A 5863-nucleotide genomic window follows, 5' to 3' on the forward strand; every position below is an offset into this window, starting at 1 on the left:
AATTTCAGCTGGATCCTGGGTTGCTCTCTGTGGGTAGAAGGATGAGCACTCCGTGTCTTCCTTCTCTTCTGTTTTGCACCATGGGAGGGTAGGAGCATGTTTTGTCTCACAGGGTCAAACTTGGGAAGTCTCTTCCTTTAGGCTGGTAGTTTTGAGATGTTACAGAGTAAGGGGGAGTCATCTGATACTCTTCAATGCCCACCCTCTGTTTTAGGTGGTTAAATGTTTTCCTGTGTCACCTTGGCTGCTGTGCTCACATCACCTTTGGGTGTTGAACTGTTTTCTTCTCCATCTTCAGAGTGCTGCAGTGCTGAGAGCACAGGCATCCTTGATCTCCACGTTTCCTGTGCTATCCAGTACTCAAGCTCTGTTGAAGTGCAGTTGCCACTTCCCAGATTTGTGACTCCCATCCTCACCTTCTGCAAAGTGATGGTTTCAGTCATGTCTCTGCCCCACCAAGCCCTCAGGTCAGAACTGCTGCTCCTCACCTGGCAGCTGGAATTAACCACTGTCCTGTCTCCCTGCCCTTGGCTCGGCAAACTTGGAAAGCAGAAACTAGACACTTAAGAACAAATTTTTTCCACCAGAGCTTTCAATTAGATGAATGTAGAGTAGGTGAAGAGGAGCAAAGCTGTGAGGGGGCTGAGCATCACCTGCGAGGAGACTGGTTGTGCAAGCTTTGTTCTTGTGAAATGTGCCAGTGCCACTGCATGGCCCCACTCTGAGGAGCAGTGGGAGCAGCTTGCCCTACCCTGTGACCCACTCGTACTTGTTGGAGAATGGTTTAATCCTGGTGGTTGTCTGTGTCCCAGGGATGTGCTGAAGTACTGCTTGAGCATTTGGAGAGGTTTGCTGATCCCCTCTGCAGGTATGCTGAATGAGGCATTGAGGTCCAAAGCTGCACTGGGTGCTTCCTTCCAGGAAGAGGAAAGTCCCAGTGTAGGGAATTTTAAGTGTTTAGGTTAATACATACCTAGAAACTTCTGTGTCTTCCTAATTCTTCTGCTAAGAGAGCTGTGCCACAAATGCAGTGGTTATTTCAGGCCCCAGTGTGGGGTTTGGTCATGACCACAGCCTTGTACATGAGCATTTTTCTTGGGTGATGCTGGTGGTAGCTAATTTAGAATCATAGAATCATGGACTATCCTGACCTGGAAGGGACCCAATCAGAACCACTGAGTCCAGCTCCTGGCTCTGCACAGGACCCCAACAATCCCACCCAGTGCCTGAGAGCATTGTCCAGGTTTCCTAGTGGGGACCTCCCTGTATGGGCTCCTCCCCTCCCCATCTGCCTCTTCATTTCTGCCCTGCTTTCTCTCATCTCTGTTGTCCCCTTGATTGATGAACGCTAATCAAGGCTTCTTTGCTCTTTTCTCTGCAAGAGGCAGTGATGAACCCGTGTCCTGTCCTTCCCACTGACCTGCACCGTGTCCAGCTCTCCCAGGCTGGATGGACGCCTGTCCCAGCTCTCTGGGTGATGGTGTTCCTGTGCTGCAGGGAACAGGATCTCTATCTTTGGGCATGTTGTGTCTGCACAGCCTGGCCCTCAGCGTGCTCCATGTTTTCTTGAAGGTCTGAGAAGGCAAGGAGAGGCAGCAGCTTAACAGGCTGGGAAAGTTGTCAAGGATGTAGGAAAGACCCTGAGGCTCAGCACGAGTGACCAGTGGGCTCTGCTGCTTACGCAGTGCGCCGCTCCTCTGCCTGCAGAGTGACTGTCTCCTGTGGGTGCCGTGGGCTGCCCAGCCTCCTGCACCCTGATGGGGCAGTTCCATATTAACAATCCTGTGATCCTTCCCAGACTCCTCTGGTGAGGTTTTTTTTTGACCGCTGCCCCTTCTTCAGGCATTCACGGCTGCCCTGTGTGTTCTTCCTGAAGTTGCTCAACATGTTGAGGGAGTACTTGTTTTGCTTACAGTCATTCAACCTGCTGGGCAGCTTGCTCTGCTCATTTGTGGGACAGAAGAGATGGCTGAGCCTCATCCTTCCAGCGGGAATGCAGAGCACTCACATGAGAGTGATTCCACCTTCTGCTGTTACACCTCAGTGACTGTTCCAGATGTGATATGCTGAGAGCAGCCAGGGAGTTTAGGTCAACTGGCAATAGATCTCCCAGAGGGACCTGGGGCAGGTTAGTGCAAACACTCCTAAACACTGCCTTGAAATTTTTTAAATCTTCTTTTAGGGGGCCTTCTGTATAAAAAAGGCATTTTGTTGTTGTGGTTTTTTTTTTTAAATCCATGGCGAACTTCCTCTGTTTAACTTGTCATGTAAAGAGCAACATCTGAAACCAGCAAAATCTGCTGTCCTGTTGTTGCTGTGTCATACAGGTATGTTCATGTAAGAGGACCCTGCAGAAGCTGCTGAGCCTGGATCCTGTTGGGAAGCTGCTGCAGCTCTTCCAGAGGTGAGAGCTCCCTTGTGCTCATTTTAGAAGTGAGGAGTCCTGTGCATGCAAAGCCTTCATTAATGACTACATCACGAGCTGGGGTCCTTCATTCCTCATCCCACCTGCCAGCTCCTGGGCTGCTCCACATCCTGTCAAAACCAGGCATCTTAGGCAGATTTACTCAATGTCCCACATCCTTCCCTGTGCACCCTCTTCCTGCTGTAGCCAGACGCAGTGATATTACAACACCCAGTTCTATCCGTGTGGATTCCCCTTGGAAGGGGACACAGAAGGGGTGTCTGGAAGTGCTTTCTCATGTGTTCAGTACAGGGCAGCAGCTGAGGGAAGCAGCACACTCCCAGCTGTGCATCAGCCCCCTGAGCAGCTCGAGGCTGCACCTCGGAGGGTCACCACAGCAGCTCCATGGACACGTTGGCTTCCCTGCATGGCGCAGGGATGGCAGAGACCTTGGAGCTGCAACGGGACAGAACCTCTGTGCTGGGCACACCACTGGGCAGGGACAGCAGGGGATGGGGGTTCCCTGCCTCCCCTGACAGCCCTTGTGGTTGGATCATTTGGCCAAGTGGTGTCCAGTGCCCTCCTTCAGTGGCACAGGTGTGAGGCTGCCTCTCCCCGATCTCAGAGGGTCTTAACAAATGAATGGAAAAGATGAAACATGGAATTTGTGTGCTGCCACTGTGCTTAGATTCTGTAACACCATAGTTGGGAATCTTGGACGAAAAATGGGGAGATTTGACTTTGCACTGCTCTGTGGGTTCAGTGCAGACAGAGCTCAGTGCAGGAGCTACAATTGGGACTTTTCTTGTCCAGCTGTGCTGGCTGAGTGCATCTGGCCAGTGAATTCTGCAGTGGAGCACTGCTATGAAGTGCCTTCCAGAAATGCTGGTACAGCACTGAGGAGCACCCTGATGTTTTGAGATGGAAGGTCGGGTTTCAGTCTGAAATAGAGCGGGGGGGAAAAAAGCAAATCTGGCTTCTCATGTTCCTGGGTGAGTGCTCTCCGAGATCTATCAGGAAACAGGTTGGCAGGCTGCCTCCCATGTGTGCGTGAAGAGGAAGAAGCAGGTACATTCTGTGGAAAGCCCAGGCAAGGTGTTTGTGTTTGCTGAGCTCCAAGAACATCTGTGGGATGGAAGAATGAAGTATTGCCTAACACTTGGATCCTGGCTGAGCTCAAATATCAGCCAGAGCAGAGCTGCAAGGACATTGACTTGGAAGTGGCACTTGGGGTGTGTGTTCAGCCAGAGGGAATTTTCCCCTTGTCTTTTTCTCTGTTGGTTGCAGAAGGTGTGTAGACAACACTTCCAGATAAGATCCCTGCTTTTAGCTGGCAAAAATAGGCTGATGGGATTCCCACATCCTGTGTTGGCCAATCAGTCTCTGGAGTGCCAATTAGAGCCTTTTGCCAGACAGCAGGGACAGGACACCTCTCATCTAATTTTAGATGTCTGCAAGGTAAACCTCTGTCACTGACTTGGGCAGCCCGAGCTCCTGCTGCTCAGAGGGGAGAGATAAGCGCTTCCAAAGCACATTTCATCGGGCCTGTTCCAGGTGTCTGCTGCAGGGTGAGGTAACTGACTCCAAGAAGTCTCTGCCTCTCCCCACCAACCCTGAAGGAGCCCAGCCTGACAAGCTGGGCTGGAGATGTTTACATTGTGTGTGCTTTCATGTGCTGAAGACCATGAGAAATTACTGGAGGGAGAGTAGATCATTACCAAACACCAGCTGGAAGCAGTGCAAATCCCTTTGCAAATCCCCTTTACAGAATCATCAGCAGAAAATATGCATTTGATGACCTTTTTTAAAATTCATACTCTTTTTGACTCTTTAGGAAGGCAAAAAGTAGGGTGATGGTACACTTATTTTATGTTATCACCCTGCAAAGCAGCTCCAGAAAAACACCCACCATGTTACAGCTCTTCCCTTTGTTACTTCCCCAAACTTCCTTACACTAGGTTGGCTGTTCACTTTACATTTAAAGTTATTCTTTAAGCTGCTCTAACATTTACTTTCACCCATAACACTTCTGTGCCAGCAGCTTTGTGATAGTTTTGTCCCATCCCTACTTAGCTCTTGCTCACTGCATCACAGCCAACTGGCAGCCAACTTCTGTTTTCTGATTCAATCAATGCGATGTTCTTGCCATTTGCAGTCTTGCTGAGGCTTCATCCTGACTTCAGGCATCAGATTAGACAGCTAATCCAAATTAATCATCCCACTCAGGTGTAGTTGGTGGTGAGTGATAGTCCCTTGGGGACATGATCCATCCTAGCTGATTTAGAACCTGGTGTCTGGACGTGCTGGATGTGTCACATTCAGGCATGGCCGTCTCTCTCCATTGACTATCGCCCCGTGATTATTCCAGGGCACACATATAGCTTTTACATTACTTAATTTAATTTAATCTCAGGGGATTTTGTAGATAAAAGGCCAATTTATCACATCAACTCTCCAGCCAGTTCTTCATTCCCTGGTTGCCTGTGTGGAGTAGCTCCAGAGTGAGCTGATCTCTGCTCCTCTGCAGTCCTGCACCCGTGTTCTCATGGTGTGTTCCTACACAGTGCTTTAATTCACATAGCAATGTTTGCCTGTACTGTTCCTCCAAAAATATCTCCATGATGCTTTTGGGAAGCTGGAGTTAACTAATCCCCAATAAGCAGCATGTGGGCAGTATCATCATTCACACAGCACCAGACTCCGAAGGCTGAATGTCCTTGAAGGAATTCCAGGGAGATGCTAAAAGAGCACATGAAATATTGCTCTTCTCGCCTGCAGTACCTAATGACCAAGATTCCTGCTGTGGTTCCTACAAACACCATGACTCTGTGTGTCAAAAGATAGAATGTTCTGGCTTCTCTGCCAGGCGCTGGTGTAGCAGAGCCGGGTTCCCAAGAAATGCTAAGGAGCATTATCTGTGGCTCAGGGATGAGTAAGTTTCTTTGCCGAGTCTGATTACCCACTTGGGATATTTGTGTTTCATTATAACTGACACTAAGCAGCGTGTTTGATTTGGAACAAATTTCAAGCATGAACAAGTTCCAGCATCTGCATTTCCACTGTGAGCACAGTGAGGGACAAAACAGGTTAGAGCCTGCTAGGCCAAGGGTGGGGACCTCTCTAGGGAAGGGAAGGGGAGGGAAGGACAGTACATTAATCAGTTACGAGGAAAAGGAAGGAGCAGCTTGAAGAGCTGATATTCTTCCCCTTGCAAAAGGGACACTCTGGGCACCCAGTATCAGGTGTGTGTCCGGGAAAGCCAGGTGAGGGAGCTGGGGAAAGCCGACTCCTCCCCCCGTGTAGGAGGCTGTACCTGATGATTAAGGAGTTGAGCTTATGCTGAGTCCTGAAGGAACCTGTTGGGAGGAGCTCAGGAGTGCAGGAGTGGCAGAAAAGACCTGAAGACGGACCCAGGACTAATCCAGCAAGAGACACCTCTCGGCATCAGCAGCTCCAGTC

This window comes from Chamaea fasciata, unplaced genomic scaffold (genome assembly GCF_029207755.1).
Source record: "Chamaea fasciata isolate MVZ Bird 193981 ecotype frontalis unplaced genomic scaffold, bChaFas1.0.hap1 SCAF_17, whole genome shotgun sequence".
Taxonomy (NCBI): Eukaryota; Metazoa; Chordata; class Aves; order Passeriformes; family Sylviidae; genus Chamaea; species Chamaea fasciata.